This window comes from Canis lupus, chromosome 10 (genome assembly GCF_003254725.2).
Source record: "Canis lupus dingo isolate Sandy chromosome 10, ASM325472v2, whole genome shotgun sequence".
NCBI classification, from domain to species: domain Eukaryota; kingdom Metazoa; phylum Chordata; class Mammalia; order Carnivora; family Canidae; genus Canis; species Canis lupus.
In genome coordinates this window covers 50,872,429-50,889,900 of record NC_064252.1, presented here as the reverse complement: position 1 = coordinate 50,889,900, position 17,472 = coordinate 50,872,429, and the positions used below count along the sequence as shown (strand labels likewise).

At 39.8% G+C, this 17,472-nt stretch overlaps 1 long non-coding RNA gene across 1 annotated transcript in view; it reads left to right on the top strand.

Annotated features, from left to right (window-relative positions):
• Window positions 1-4,874: 4,874 nt before the first annotated feature.
• LOC125756005 (uncharacterized) overlaps window positions 4,875-17,472 on the top strand; it is a 71,438-nt gene continuing 58,840 nt past the window's right edge. The window contains exon 1 of the long non-coding RNA XR_007413794.1: window positions 4,875-4,986. This is a non-coding gene — a long non-coding RNA (uncharacterized LOC125756005). The remainder of the gene's footprint in view (window positions 4,987-17,472) is intronic.

Here is a 17,472-nt window from a genome sequence, read left to right as displayed (position 1 = left end):
CAATTGAAATGATGATTCATTTAATGTCTGTCTGATTAACTAGACTATAAGTACCACAAAAGTGAATTTTTTTCAGAACTCTGTCACCACTATCCAGTGCACTAATGATTGATACTCAAAAAACATTTATTGGCTTGAATTAAATGACTTTCCCAAGCCAGGTTAGAAATGTCAAAGTGGAGACTTGAATCTCAACCTGTCTGAACCAGAGCCCATTTTCTTTTACTTTCTCCCCCTTACTGTGCATCTCTCTCTCTCACCAATTCTTGGATGCCCTAGATGTGATCATCCCTTTATGGATATAAATCTCACTCTCTTGGTTCAGAATCTGCTACCTCAGTCCTACAAGTATCCCACATAGGTGAGGACCAGGAAATAGCTGCCCAGGGACCCTGCAAATGTAGTAGGTATGTGTTGGTTTTAAAATATCTCCACAGGGACACCTGGGTGGTTCAGTGGTTGAGAATCTGCCTTTGGCTCAAGGTGTGATCCTGGAGTCCTGGGATCAAGTCCCACATCGGGTTCCCTGCATGGAGCCTGCTTCTCCCTCTGCCTATGACTCTGCCTCTCTCAGTGTGTCTCTCTCATGAATAAATAAATAAAATCTTTAAAAAAATATGTCCATAAATTCTTTAAAAAAATACATATCCACAAATTCTTTAATACTTCCCTTTTGAAGAAATGCAGCTTAATTCCACTCCCCTTGGGTGTAGACTGGACTTAGTGACTCATGTCTAACAAATAATTTTGGCAAAAGTGACTGTCTATAAGTTCTGAGACTAGGTCTTAAAAGACATTGGATCACTTGCTCTTGGATCATTTACTCTGGGGAAAGTAAACTGCCATGTCCTGGAGACAATCAAGTAGCCCCATAGAGGATTCCATGTGGTGAGAAACCACAGCCTCTTTCCAACAGCCAGCAAGGAACTGAGGCCTCTGCCCACTGGACTATGTGAGTGGGCACCATCTTGGAATCAGATCTTCTGGCCCAGTCAACCTTCAGATGACTGCAATCATGGCCAACATCTTGACTGCAACCTCATGAGACCCTCTGAACTACAGCTACCCAGATAGACTGCCCCCAAATTTCTGACTCACAGAAATGATGAGAAGTTTAGTTGTCTTCAGCTGGTACATTTGGGGGATCATTTGTTATACAGCAATAAATAACAAATAATGAGCTAAAAAGGAGAGCAATGGTAGGATCAGAGCAAATAATCAAACCATAGAAGCAGTTCTTTGGAATGAGGCTATGTGTGGAAACTTTTATATGGGTGTGATTATGTTATGCTGTATATAATAATGCTGAGGTGGGAGGTAGGGTACTAGGGTAAGAGGGAGCCTGAGAACCCTGCTGGGCTCTGAAACAGAAGTGGGCATCCAAACATGAGCCCCAGACAACCTGAGGCTGGTAACACAAATGAAAAACAGGAACCATGTGTCCAATGGCAAATGTAGCATCCATAACCAAGCACTGAGCCACAGAAGGATATCTAAAAGGAGGAGCCAAGACACCAAACTGCTATAGAATCAATGGCATGTCTGAGGTCACAACAGAAACAAAGGGAGTAGAAACAGAAGATTCTTTTGTGAGCCTTCTGCTTTAGCTGGCTGAGTTCCCACACAGTCTCTATACAGAGGTTTCTAATGAACCTTACAGTGGATGAGGTTGGGCTCCACCCATCCTCTTTACCAATTAAGTGTTGGCTAATAACTCGCACAGCTGTCTGCTGTCTAGAGAGCTGCTCTCAGCCAAATGCTTTGCACCCATCGATCACCCCACCAACAGATCTCAGCCGGTGACTGACTGGCAAGAGCCAGTCCCCTTGCCTTGAGATGGGACCAACTGGTGCAATTTATGCTCTAGAACTTTCCCAGGGATCCGATTTAAACTAGCATCCAGTTGAGACCACATTCTCCCCTTCCCTACTTCCCTCACTCTTCTCCAACAAATCACTTGAACAAGAATCCCCATTTCAGGATATGCTTCTAGGGAACCCAATCTACAACATACCTTAAAGACATCTAGTACTTTATGATGGGGTGTGTGTGTGTATGTGCATGCATGCCATGAACTGGATGTGTCCCCCCAAAATTCATATGTTGAAACCCTAATCTCCAGTGTGATCATAATCGGAGTTGGGGCATTTGAGAGGGAATTAGGTGTCAACGAGGTTATGAGGCTAGAGCTTCCATATTGTGATTGGCATCCTTCTAAGAAGAGAAAGAGACCAGAGTCATTTCTCTCTCCACTGTGCAATGACACAGCAAGAAGGCAGCAATCTGAAAACCAGGAAGAGAGCTCTCAGCAGACACTAAATCTGCCAGCACCTTCATATTGGGCTTCCCAGCCTCCAGACTGTGAGAAATAAATGTTTGCTTTTTAAGCCACCTGGTCTTTGGTATTTTTTATAGTAGCTCAAGTTGACTAAGAAAATGTGTATTAGTATGATTGTGGTGATGATGAAAGAATATTTAAAATCAGAGAGAAAACAATAAAAATTTTCCTCCTTAAAGAATCTGTGAACCAACAGAATGAGAAAGCAAAACCTAGTAATTTAGTTAAATGGTTTAAGAGAGATATAAATGAGTAATTTATTTAAATGTTTATTGATTATAATGAATTTGTACTGTATCAACTTGGCTAAGCTAGAATGTCCAGAATTTCCTTCCCTGGATGGTTTAATTAAAGCTGTCCAAACCAAAAATATTCACAAGATTTAGAAGGCAGAAATTAAATAGCAATGATGTCTGAAAGTTGTGGTTGTATGCAATGAGAGATGTTAGAGGTGCTGTGCTCTAGATAAGCCTGGCTCTTCCCACTAGCTGTCTAGCTTTCCTTTCTAGCAGCTGGCACTGCCTACCGACAGCAATCCCAGGCCTGGCCTCAAATGCAAAGGCAATAGATTTCTCCACCAGCTCTTCACAGACCTACTCCAGCAGCTGATGAGCCTGGCTTCTCAAATTCCCCAGCAGGCTGTAACTTGTCCAATCATGCCAATATGTCAGGAGGATTGGCTAGCCATTTTCTCTCATCCTCTAACTCTGTATTTTGGGCTTTACTTCTCCAAATTTCCCTCTAATTATAAGAGGTCTTATTGCTATACTAGGTCCTTTTTTCTATAATATTCAAGATGGTCTGCTTCTCTGACTGAATCCTGATACACTGATGTATTCATACACTGATCATATTTAACTCCCATATTGCATAGTAACTAACATACACACACACACACACACACACACACACACATATATATAATTCAATGGATGTTAGATTAATTTTGTTGATGTTGTTTTTCACTAGGAATAGTAAGCACTCTAGAGATATGCTTAATGTTTTGAGCTAGCTATTCTTTTAGCACAATCACTTGAAGAGAACTTTACAAAATTAGAGAATTGAAAAAACATGGAGACATTGGCAAGCATCAGTAGTGCAGAAACAATGGAGGATTTTCATCTGGAGAATGACATAATTGGACTTTCAATTTCAATCATCCTGGTTGCAATATGAAGAATGAGTTGGGAGGTCGAGAGTGGAAGTTGTGGGGAGCAATTAGTAGGTTAGTTCAATCATCTAGGCAGAGATAATGTTAGGCAGACTAAGGTGGATAACCATTTCAAAGGTAGCAAAAATATCTTTGGCTCTGAACCACCATCACAGAATGACTGGGGCATTTAACCTCTCAAATTCCCTCTTTTTCCTTGTGGAAATCCCCTCAAAGTTATATGCTGTTTAATTTCTCTTGCTAGCACTATTTAAATTATTATTGTTGAACACTTGTATGGTCCTTTCTACCTAACCACTGTTGTAAGTACTTTTCAAAGGCTGACTCATTTAACCCTTATAAGGTTATGGTGCAGTTTTCCTGGTGTCTTCAGTTGGTAGCAAAACCTCCCTCATCACTGAATGCTATTGCTGGTTTTCTCCTAGCTGTTGGTCTGGATGATGGAATTTACTTCCGATCCTGTGGTTGCTGTTACTCTCTCTGACATGGGGAGGTCTATCAGTTGGGTTTTGTGGTTACAAGCAACAGAAATGTACTCAGGTTATTGCAAATAAGAAATTAATTTTCCTGTACAATATTAGGTACTACTGCTCACCCTTTTGAATATTCAATATCCACATGCACCCTTGTTTCCATACTTAGATACACACACACACACACACACACACACACAAATTCCTACTAAATATAATGCATTTCTTCCTCGTAATAACCAAAAATATGCTCACCTCTTCTCTGAAGGAGGACAATCCAAAGTTTCATTAGACACTGCATACAGATTTCTGAGTGTTGCCTATTTCTTCTTTAGTCCAATATGACCTCATATCAATATTCTACAACCTATAAACTAAATTTTGAATTTAAACACCATAAACATAGAACGGTGAAAGAACAGGAAATTCGTTTTATATTCAAGTTGGGAATTATGGATGGAGATTGCAGTGTTTTATAGCTGTTTTTACCAAACCAGGATCCAGTCATGGTTCATTAATTGCATTTGATCACTAGTAGACCGCTGCATTTCAAAGGCTTCATTGCTCACTTTTTGGCATGCATATGTATCTAGAGTACCTGCTACTTCTGAATCCATGCAGATTATATTTTCCAAATATATCCACACTTTATCTTATCCCACATGTTCTTCTTACAATGTGATTGTCACTGTTCCCATTAAGAGGGGAGTGATGTTTCATCCCCTCTTTAACCTGGCTGGGAGCTTGCTTCCAATCAAAGAAATACTGTTATGTGATGCTATGTGACTTCTAAGACTAAGTTATAAAAAGGATGCAACTTATGTCTCTCTCTTTCTCTCTCTCTTTCCCTGGCCCCTCTCCCTTTTTCTCTCAACACTTGCCCTTGGAACCTAGCTAGGTAACAGCTGGTATCAATTGCTAGACACATGAATGAAGAAGCCTTTGTATTATTCCAAGTGCAGCCTTAGAGTCTTCTAGCTGAGGCTCCCTTCAACACAGTAGAGGTAAGCCCTCTGTATCCTTTCCCATTAGAATTTTTGATCCATAAAAATTGTAAGAAATAAATATCTATTTTTGTTTTAAGCCACTAAATTTTGGGGTAGTTTAATATACTACAGTAATTAATACATGGTCTTATAAGCATACTGTCATCAATAGAGCAAATCATAATGATGTTCTGTGGGATAATGAGATGGTTAAGGTTTGGTTTAACAAATATAGTACAGTGACAAAAAGTTGTATAGCTGAGGTAGGAGTGAAGTTATACTGTTGTCATTGCCAAGTAAAATCAACCTGTTATTTTGGTAAAATCAACAATCTCAAGTATTAATATATACTGGACTAGGGGTAAAAATAAAAGCACTTACTAGATGATTAGCTGTGTTCCAGGTGTTAGTAGCATTTATTTGTTTCAGTAAGAACATTGCATTTGGAACAAAAGTTGCAGTTTGAAATGCCAGATGATTAGGTTTCTGATTGTTCACTTTTATACTCCAAGACCCATTCGTGTTTACTTAAATAGAAATGTGGTGGGAATCACCATACCTCTATCTTTCAAATCTTTGATGATGGCACTATCTTCTGAAATTTCTCTCAGGAATTTAGTCATGCATCTTGTCAATAAATATTAACTGAGCACCTATTATGTGCCAGTCATTGTCCTAGCCACTCAAGATAGAGCAGTGAACAGGACAGGCAAAATATCTGCCCTCAAGGAAATTACATTCTAGGGAGAGAAAAAGACCATACACAAATAATTGTACAGTATATTGCCAGGTGATAATAGGTGTCATGCAGTAATATTGCTTTTCTGTGTTTTGCTAATTAGGGAGTATTCCAAGAACTTACACTTGGCTCTCTGTTATAATGGTCCATATTCCCTGAGTCAAGAAGTCAGTGTGATGCTTCCAGTTCCTGAAGCTGTCCAATTCAGTCTCTATCTTTAGGTCATGGGGAAATAGCTATTGGAAAAGAGTTTGAGGTTCCAAAGGACTAACTATGAGTTGCATTGGGTCAAAATTCCATTTAAACTTGTCCCTCATAAGGCTCACTACTGATGTTGTGGGCCCCAATAAATTAGTATAAGTCCAGGATCAGTGTTGAAGAACCTGTGAATGTTTTGAGTGTGTGCTTTCCTTCTGATCATGTTTACCCAGTAAGTGGTTTCAGATCTATGGGGGGGAAGATTCACGTGTTCTTGTGACATTGATGTAAAAATTCCATCCTCAGGCGTACTTGATCACATCTGTATTCTAGGGATTTTGCATTGTGAATTCATCCAGGGCTAGTTACTGAATGAGGTGCTGTGACTCACTTTAGCAGTAATGTAAGCCAAGTTCTTATTCACCAGACCTATCTTTTAAAAATTGCAAATCAGGGGTGCCTGGGTTGCTCAGTCAGTTAAGCATCCAACTGTTGGTTTCAGCTCAGGTCATGAACTCATGGATCCTGAGATCAAGCCCTGAATCTGACTCCACACTCAGCAGGGAATCTGAAGATCCTCTCTCTCTGCCCCTCCCCCCTCTCTCAAATAAATAAATCTTTAAAAAAATAAAAAATTGCAAATCAAGAGGGCTTTGTGGGCTAGGCATCTCTTTCCATCCCAGGAATTACCTGAACAATGAACCAACACCAAAATCTCTATAGATCGGATCATTCTGATTACTGTCTGGCCTTTGGCCTATTCAGGAATCAACCACACTCACTTTGCTTCTGGCAATTAAGTCTGAGACTTGGCCTCTGCCTCCCTTGCATCCTTCCCTTCCTACCTTCTGTTGAGTTAAACCTCAAGCATTGTCTTACATGCTGCTAATTATCTTAACTAGAGGTGGTTAACTTCTGACCAAGGACAGAAGCCAGAATTTAAGAGCCGCATATGAAAAAGTTTTCCCCAATTCCTCATCAAATGAACACCTCTCTACAAAGAATACCACATAACTCTTAATCATTCTACCAATACGACCTTACAGCAGAGATTTGCTTTGGACTTATGTCAAGCTCTAAAAACTATCTGGAACATTTTATAATAATCTATCCTAACAAGAAAGGAGTTTAGAGACCTTTCTAAATTCTTTAAAACATCACTATCATTTTATTATTTGAGTGAATGTGCTTGGGGCAAATCCTTCTAATAAAAAAAAAAAGATTCCGTAGCAGATCCTCTAGGGCAGGTCTGCCTATAGCAGGTCTCTATTTTTCAGAAAGATACTTACCACGGCTGCCTCATCTTTAGAATTTGTTCACTATTGGTCTTTCCAGAAGAAACATCTTATTCAGCATTTATTGCTTCTTTACATTTCAGTGGTAGGGAGATGTACCAGCTGTATGAAAGGGGAGATCAATAATTTCTGGCACTTAATGTATAGTACACTTGAGAGGGAGCTCAAGATTTAGAGGAATGAGCCAACGTGGGGTTAATAACTATGGAGTCCAAAGTGATTTCATCAGATACCATTTGAATTTCTAATTCCATCCCCTTCACTTCTTCCCTGCTTTTCCATTCCCAAATGGCAAAGCTAAAAGAATCCCTAGTGCATCCTGTCTTCTCAGACTTGGGAAATATTGTTCAAAAGAAACAGTACCTTCGACTGCAATTCTGGTCATTTGGAAAAGGGCAGAATTTGGAGGGTAGCTTTAGTATGTGTCTGAGCCTTTTCCCATCTCCAAACATTTCTATTTCTTTTGTACCTCACTTTCTGGTTTGCATGCTTCTTTCTCTGCTCTTTCTTGGGATTGTTCCTAAACCTAAATTCATTGCTCCCCAGAAGGATGATTGACTGAGGTGCTCTGGGAAGCTGCATGGTAGGGGAAAGAGACTGGGGTCTGGAGTTACACCTGGGTTCAAATCCAGGCTCTGCAGTCACTGGCCATGAAACTTTGGCCACATCTCTTAGCCTCTGTGAACACCAGTTTCTTCTGTGAAAATGAAGCAAATCAATCTTACCTCAGAGTTATTATCAGAGTTAGAGAAAACGCATGTAAAATACCTACCCAGATACTTGGCACATTATAGGAAATACATTATTAATAAATATACCAGAACCACATTAGTATGCACTATTAGTAGTATATACTATTGATAGTAATTAGGTCTCTGGATTATCCTTTCTGCTTTTCACCATAAAAATATGTAAGTGTTTTGATCCTTTATAGTCACACTTTTAAACTCTCTCCATATATTAATTTATTTAATCTTCTCCACAACTCTGTAAGGTAGGCATTATCATTAACCCAATGTTGCAGTTGAGGTTACTGTTGTACAGAAAGGCCAATTAAATTACCTAAGGTCACATGCTGGGAAGCCATGGGAGCCAGGATTTGAATATAGTCTGGCTCAAAGCTGGCACACTTTAGAGGCCATATAGGAATGTTTACTCTAATGGTGGATTTAAAGGATCTGTAAGAAAAATATTTTATATTTCAAGCTTCTTCATATTGTATTTTATATTTATTGAGAGAGATGTTTAAATGTAGCAGAAAAACCAGCAGAATCATTCTTTATAGAAGTACACAGAATTTATTCCCAGCCATGAGGTTCATCCCCTTGTCCCTGCTGTAGGATGCTGAAGTAATAGAATCTTCCAAACAAGTCTCTAGAGGAGATACATTGGCTCACTTAACCACAAGCCCAAAAGTAAGGTAAGTTCCAGAGTTGGTTGCTCTAGCAACTCAGTGAGATCCTAAAAGACTCAGATTCTTTCTACTTCTCTAGCTTGCTTTCTCTGTCAGCTTCATCCTGAAACTGGCTTGCCTCATGGTCCTGTAGCAATTGGAACTATGTGATTCTTCATTCCTTTCCAGTGGGAAAGGAGAAGAACTTCCAATCCTCTTTCAGAAGAGTAAAGAAAGGCTTTCCTGAACACTACACTGTATACACAGCTTTTCATCCCATAAAATGGCCCAAATAGCCTCACATGCCCATTCCTATATCATTCACTGTGAAGGAGATAGAGTTATCCATTAGCCTACCAAAGCCATCCCTAAAACTTGGGAGTGTGGTCATTTTCCCCAAGGCACCTGATGTGGGAGGAATGGAAAAAGCCGAACAAAATTGTGGCTCTCTTAGAAATGGGATAGTGACAGACAGACAACCAGCATATCCAGCACACTTCCATGGATGCATTTTCTATTTTCCACGCCTTTTCCTATTTTCTTGGCCCCAATTTTATCTTCACTACACTAGGAATAATAGCTCCTTCTCATGGAGTAAGCTTACATGAGATAATGTATATGGAAGGATTTTAAACACTGTACAGATGAATTGTAGTTGTTGCCATCCTGCTATTGTGGTTGGAATTTTTCTCTTCAGAGTATATTGTGTTGTTAGTAGTAGGGCCAGAATAGCAGAGGCCATGTGCCTTCCAACCTCTGTTTTATCCATTCCTACCTCTGGGAATGTACTTTCTTCCATCTTGAGATACTCCATGCTGCCTCCTCCTAGTTGAGTGATTTGGGGCAAGTCATTTCACCTCTCTGGATTCCACTTCCCTCTTTAGTGAAATAAGATGTTTGAACTAATTAATCTCTAAGGCACCTTCAAGCATTAATCTTTTGTGATTCTATGTATTTCAGGCAGCAAGGTAAAAAGAAGTAAAGAAGTGAAGAATTTCAAGCAGGTGGAGGGATTTAGGGTCAAGGGATTTTTAGGCAATCAAGTATCCAGTTGGCAAGGCTACCCTGACCTAGGGGCTCCCAAAACAGACAGATACATGTGTGTGCACACACACACACACAGAGGCAAACATACACATGTGCTAGCAAACATGCATACTGAGTGCACATTAGCAATTGAAAGCGAACATCACAAAAAAAAAAAAAAAACCAAGGACATCTAATAGAATAAAAATGGATCCAACTGCAGGGCAGACCTGAGAGATGAAGATGTGGGGAATGAGGCATTGAGACTAGAATCTTAAATACATTCAAGTTTGGCAGAGTTAAGAATTCCACTGAGGGTGGAAAATGATCACTGCTGTGGGCACTGCTTTTATAGGCCTGTATGTGCAAAAATATGAGGGGATCTCAGAAGAGATCAATCTGACCTTCCAACCACAGCAATATGTCTACTCCTAGGTCTGACTGTTTTGCTTTTTTCTATTCCTGGTTTCAGCTGGGCCTCAAAAGCAGAAAGGCCAAAATCCAATAAGAAAATCTGTTTCTATTATTTTCTCTTGGCTGCTTAGGAGACTTCTCTTGGCAGGCTTTCTGGTGATTTGTCCAAGTGTGGGGCCTCTCTTCCCTGGAGTTTCCATCACCTTCTTCAGGGGAGAAGGAGCCTTAAGCATCACTATGCAGCGCCTGTGAGGCAGTTGCTTTTTTTCTTAACCTAGAGTCCTTCAGTCCTTTCTTTTCCTCTTGTCCCCCAAAGAGATCAGACAACCTGTCTGCAGTGGGACCCAGAATAATAATTATTATAATGATGACAATAATAGCAGCAGCTACCATTGATTGCCTGTGTACTACTGTTTAGGCATGACACTGAGCACTTTACATATTATTTCAATTACTAATTAAATAGTAGTGGCAGATAATAAGATGGTATAAAAATATTAAAAAGAGTGAAAAATAGATATTTCAAATTGATAAAAGGTATGTTCCACCAAGATGTTATACCAGTCATGAACTTTTATGCAACTAACAATATAGTTTCAAACATGTATAAATCACAGATACTAGAAATACAGAGAAATTGACAGGGCTACCATCATATTAGAAGACATTAACACACTTATCTTTGAAATAGATCAAATAGATAAAATTAACTAAGAATATACAGAATTTATATAGCATAGTAACGAGTTATATAGAACTTTGCACTCAACAGAGACTACACATTGTTCTGAAACATATGTGGAAGCAGTTATTAAAACTGACCATGTATTAGGTCATAAAGAAAACCTTCACAAACTTTAAAAGGCAGTACTCATACAAGCACTTTCATTGAACAAGATGTGATAAGACTTAGAAATTAACAACAGAAGGGGTGCCAGCCTAGCTCAGTCAGTAGAGCATGTGGCTCTTGATCTTGGGGTTGTAAGTTTGAGCCCCACGTTGGGTGTAGAGATTACTTAAAAATAAAATCTTTCTTAAAAAAAGGAAAAAATTAACAACAGAAGTCTAGCAAAACATAAATCTACCTACTTGAATATTTTAAACATTTCTACAAATGATTATTGGGCATATCAGTCAGGGTTTAGTCAGAAAGGTTGTTCCTCTATGAAATATCTGCACAAAATGGGTTGGTGATCCATCTATTCAGAGATTTGACCTGATACAATTGTAGGATTTGGCTAAACAGTGTCTCTAAGGTTGTTGTCGTTGCATCTGATACTGGAACTTGAAGTCCTTAGGGCAGGCAGTCAGGATGTAAAGTGGGGAGAGCTCAAGCTGGCACATAAAACTATGTCAGTTCCTGCTTCTGACCTCTGTCATCCAAAGCCTTGGCTTTTTGTCACAGAGCTAAATATACACATACGGATGCAGGCAAACATGCACATGCACAAGCACATGCACACACACACACACACACACACACACACACTGAGTACACATTAGCAATCAATAGTGAATATCACAACAGGAGTGAAGACATATAGTACTCCTCTGAATGAAAGAGAAGCTGAAAAAGGATCCAGGAGAAGATGGAGCAGTTTCAACCTTGGCCACTGTCCCACACCAAGGAGAGCCAGCAGACAATGCATGTAAACTACAAAAAAGTGAGCTATTGCTTTACATGCACTCTCCAAATTGCCCAGGAGAATCTCTCTTGTGGTCCAGCCTAACTGGAAACATAAGAAAGGGAATTCTGAGAAATGTAACTCAACCTGGCCAAGATGACACCTTACAAAGCCACCACAATCCAACCTTTGTAAACTTGGCACCCATACTTATCTCCTCCATATTTAATCTCCAAATAAAGGTAGTAACAAAGTCATGCTTCTGCCTAACATAATACAACTATCCTCATAAAACCAATAACATGCTAACCCAGAGGTCAGAAAACTCTTTCTTAAAGGGTCAAACAGTAAATATTTTAGGTTTTGCAGGCCACATGGTTTCTATTGCAACTACTCAGTGCTAACATGGTAGCATGAAAGTAGCCATTGACAATATGGTAACTGAATGAATGTAGCTGTATTCCAACTAAACATTATTTACAAAAGCAGATGGCCAGCCCTTGGGCCATAGTTTACCAACCCCTGTGTTAATCCTTTCACCAAAGGAGAATGAAAATCCTTTTTGTGTCGAGTGATCTTTATTTTCCTGCTAATTCATACATCGCTCTTTGATATACTATAGCTGAAATATTGAGATATGATGTTAATTACACATAGTATATCTTAGATAAGGAGATGAAAGAGAAGGAGGAAAACAAAAATATTTGCTCAATACACACACACACACACACACACCCATATACATATCTAAATAAAGAAAAAGTACTCATGATGATTACAGTCCTTTTTCTGCAGTTGGTCACATTCCTTTGTCCGCTTCCAAATGTTTTTCCTGAAGGGTCTGGGCCATTGGCAGTCCTACCTGAATTGTGGAGGTTGTTGTAGTTTTCCATTGAGTTAATAATCACAAAATATTGATACACTGAAAGTTGCCCTAGAAGATCTCCAACATTCCAGAAATACTCAATGTGATGGCAACTCAATTTCCTCTTGATGGTCAAGATCATTCCCATAGCTATCTAGTAAACCCCTTGTTTGCTTGTTGATTCAGGGGCCTTAGGACCCCAAAGTTTCAACTTCCAGTTCATTGGAATCATTGTTGCATCTCCTGGTAGAAACATTTCTCCCTTTGGAACTAAGACTTCTGGAGCAGCAGAGCCTAAAGTTGTGGGAATGAGAAACAAAAATTGTACTAGAAGATCATTATGGGTAATAATGAAAACAGCAACTTCACTTTCTACCTCCTTGATTCCTAGACTTGTGAACTTTCCTATGGAAGAAATAGCAATATAACGGATATTGATTTAGAGCATTTATTGCAATCTGGAGGACCTTGCTGTAGCCCCACAAAGTGTTGCCACCTACATGGTATCATAAGTGAACCTTCGAAAGGTGATTACACCGTTCTACTTTATCACTTGCTTCAAAATGATGAGTAACATGGTGGGCCCAGTGAATCCCATGAGCATGGACCTATTGCCTAACTTCATTTGTAATAAAGTGAGTTCCTTGATCAGAAGTGATACTGTGTAGAATACCATGTTTTTGATAAAATATTTGGTCAGTTCACAAATAGTAGCTTTGGCAGAAGCATTGCAAGAAGACAAGAAGAAAAGGCAAATCCATATGCAATAAGGACAAAATGCTATCCAGTCCATGATGGAAGCAGACCAATGTAATTAACAGTCAAGTGACTGGCTAATCCCCCAGGAAATGCCATTTTGGGATCTCCTTGTTAGTCTCTGCTATTGGCCGATTGGGCATACAGCAGTGGCTTTATCCACATAAGTCCATGTTGAAAGTATGAAAGTTCATGTTGCTGAGCAAGCATAACCTCCATCCTGATTCCATGGCTATTTGTTCATGAACCCAATCGGCAATAACAGAAGTGACTGAAGAAGGCTGACTGACATCCACAGAAGATGTCATCCTATTCACCTGATTATTTAAATCTTTCTTTGGTGAGCATTCATATGGAACACAAGTATTTTCATATTCCGTGTCCTTTTGGAGAGGTTTACGTACATATCTCTTCCCCAGATTTCCTTGTCACCAATTTTCCAATGTGTTCTTTCCAAGTCCCTGACCATCTAGCCAAATACTTAACCCCAGCCCATATCTCAGTTGATATAGACCCATATGTTAGGCCATTTATCAATCCAGGCAAAATGAAAACTATATATGCCCTGTCCAAAGTCCTGTGCACAGGAAGGATTTCTCTTCAACATGGTATTTTCAAGGCTGTCCCTAAGTGGGGCTGTATTGCTACAGCTGTCCACTTTCAGATGGTGCTTGCATATCATGAAGAATTATCTGTAAACCAATTTCAAGTACTTTCTTCTGTCAGCTCATCCTAGGGAGCGCACCATGAAGCCATTAGTGTGGTTGAGAGAAAGGAGGAAATGTAGCAGGAGTAGGGGGCATGGAATCTGGGCTACTTCCTCATGCAATTGACTTGTGCCTCCAGGGCTTGCTTAAATTCAGTCTCATACATACAACTTCATTTGATGATGCAGTGCTGTATCAGATGATACCCAGTTCATATTGAGCATCTCAGGTCATATGGTAACTTGGCAACTCATGGTCAAGCATTTAGTCTTTACTAAGTCCCAGTAACAAAGCCAATAATTGTTTCTCAAAAAGAGAAAGCATGGCTTTGCTAAAAAATTCTTAGGGTTTGTCCTGTGATTCATCTGTAGGATAGGGGCCTACTAAAGGCTGCAACAGCATTCCTATGTGACACTATTACTTCAAGTACTATCATATCTTCTGAGTCATATGGCCCAATTAGCAGAACAGCTTGCATAGCAGCTTGACCTGTTGCAGAGCCTACTCTTATTCTGGGATTCACTCAGAACAGGCAGCTTTTCAGGTCACTCAGCAAATGGGTCAAAGCAGCATGTCCAAATGAGAGATATGTTGCCTCAAAAATTCCAAGAAGACCAGCAGGCATAGTGCCTCTTAATGGTAACAAGAACCAAGTGCAGCAATTTGCCTTTCACCTTAGATGAGAAATCTCTTCATATCTTAGATAATTGGACCTCTAGAACTTTCACCAAAGTGGCAGGTCCTTGAATTTCTGTGGAATTTATCTCCCACTCTCTGGCTCACAAATGTCTTATCAATGTGTCTAAAATAGTTGCTACTTTCTGCTCACCATGTCCAATAAGCATAAAATCATCAAAGTAATGACTAGTGTGATGTCTTATGGAAAAGGGCAATTAAGGTCCTTGCAGACTAGATTGTGACATATAGCTCTAGAGCTGATAGACTCCTGAGGTAAGACAGAGAGGGTGTATTGCTGCCTTCCCAGATAAAAGCCACCTGCTTCTGATGGTTGTTACAAAATAGGTACAAAAATAAAAGCATTTACCAGATCAATAGCTGTGTGCCAGAGATGTGTTGATTTGCTCCAGCAACAAAACCGCATCTGGAAAAGCAACTACAATTGGTGCCATCATGTATTAAGTTTATGGCAGTCCATTTTCATTTTGGTTGGATCCCAACCCTGCATCTTTTTTTTTTGAAGATTTTTTAAATTTATTTAACAAAGAGACAGAGAGAGACCATAAGCAGGGGGAGCAGCAGACAGACGGAGAGGGAGAAGCAGGCTCCCGGCTGAATAAGGAGCCTGATGGGGGGCCTGATTCCAGGACCTGGGATCATGACCTGAGCTGAAGGCAGATGTTCAGTCGACTGAGCCACCCAGGCATCCTCACAACCTCTGTGTCTTGTAAGTCCTTCCAAGCAGCATCAATCTCTACAATTCCTCCGAGAATTGGTGCTTTTGGTTTACTGTTTTTGTAGGTAGAGACAGTTCTAGTGGCTTCCACTTGGTCTTTTCTATCTTAATATTCCATGTGTCGGAGGACGACTGTGAGGTCTCTGCCAGTTGTGGAGTGTATCTATTCTAACTGTATATTCTGGAAATGAAAAAATAACCACAAGGTGAGTTTGGGAACCCATTGGGCCCACTGTAAGATGGGCTTGAGCCATGTATCAGTTATATATTGCTACATAACAAGTTATTCCAAAACTTAGAAGCTGAAAACAACAAACATGATCTCACACATTATCTATGGGTCAGAAAATCTGAGAGCACCTTAGCTGAGTGCCTCCAGCTCAAGATCTCTCATGATATTGCAGCCAAGCTATTTTCCGAGGCTCCAGTCATCTCAAGACTTGGTCAGGAATGAAGGATCCACTCCTGAGCTCACTTACTTGGTCTGTCGGCAGGCTTCAGTTTCTCTATGTTGTTGCTCTGAGGGTCTCAGTTCCCCAACATACCATGTAGCCATCTCCACAGAGTTGTTCACCACCTGGTAGCATGCTTCCTCAGTGCAAGTAATCCAAGAGAAAGAGAGAGGGAGAGAAAAAAAGACAAAGAAAGTGAATGAAAGAAACCAAGGGTGCCTGGGTGACTAAGTCAGTTAAACTTCTGCCTTCAGCTCAGTTCATGATCTCAGGGTCCTAGGATTAACCCCTGCATCAGGCTCTCTGCTCAGCAGGGTGTCTCCTTCTCCTTTGCCCTCTGCCCCCTCTGCTCATGCTCTATTTCAAATTAATTAATTAATTAATTAATTAATTAATTCTTTAAAAAAAGACAAAAGCCAGTATTTTATAACCCAATATAGGAAGTATTATCTCATTATTTCTTCCATATTCTGTTCATCAGAAACAATTCACTAGGTCTAACCCACACTCAAGGAGAAAGGATTACACAAGGCTATGACTACCAGGAAATAGAGGTCATTTGGGGACCACATCAGAGGCTGTCAACCACATTGGGTTATTAAAATACAAATGAAAATGATGAACAATTTATTTAGAAATAAATATTAAGAGCCAAAGTAGTAAAATTCATCAGGTTTTCACATAACATCCCATTTTACAAATAGGAAACTCAAGGCACAAAGTGGTTAAAAATATTTGCTCAAGGACATTTAGTGAGCAGTAAAACCGACACTCAAATCTTAGTCTAATTCCAAAGGCTCATTCTGACTCTGACCTCTTCTCCAAAATGAAATCATTTATTTCAGAAGGCTTCTGTTCCCTTCCTCCTCTTCTCTTTCTGCCTACTTTTCTCACCATTTCTCTTCCCCCAAACAGAAAGACTATTCAAAGACTGGCATATTTTACTTACTGCACCAATTATGAGATGCCCTCAAATGTGAGGTCATAGTTTTCAGAGAAGAGATGATTTTAAATGATAACCCATGGTCTATCACACAGAACTGTTTTTTCTCTGCTGCCTTCTGAACAGGGGCTGGTGACACTAACACCATAATTTTAGCACACTTGCTCCTTGGTAACAACTGAGTTTCCTCCAGGTACCTCCAGTTTCAGAGCTGCTCAGAACTTCCCCTCTAAAAGGTCCAGAGTCACTCTCAGAACAATATATCCAAAGTTTCAAATATAACTTGAGTGGTTTAATCACACACACCCCCTCCCCACCCACTCCTTCCACTTCCCTTTCCCTCCCTCTTAGAGGCCCAATCAGTGAGATTTCAGCAATAATTTCTGTAGTCTGGGAAAATGCCAGGTCACACTTGGGAGTACCTGGCTGCTCAGAGAACAGTTTCAGTTCCCATTACCCAACTACAAAGAAGAAGCAACTTGAATATTTAGAATGATCATTTTCTTTATGAAATAAATCTCAGACCACAAATTAAATATTGAAAGAATAAACTTTATTTTTTAATAACCAAACATAATTTATGAGTCTCATTCCACATAGGAGTAGAAACATAGTCTGTCAGTTCATGTAGCCATTCTTAGGGTTGACTCGAGATCTAGGTGGGTTGGGGGTAGGGT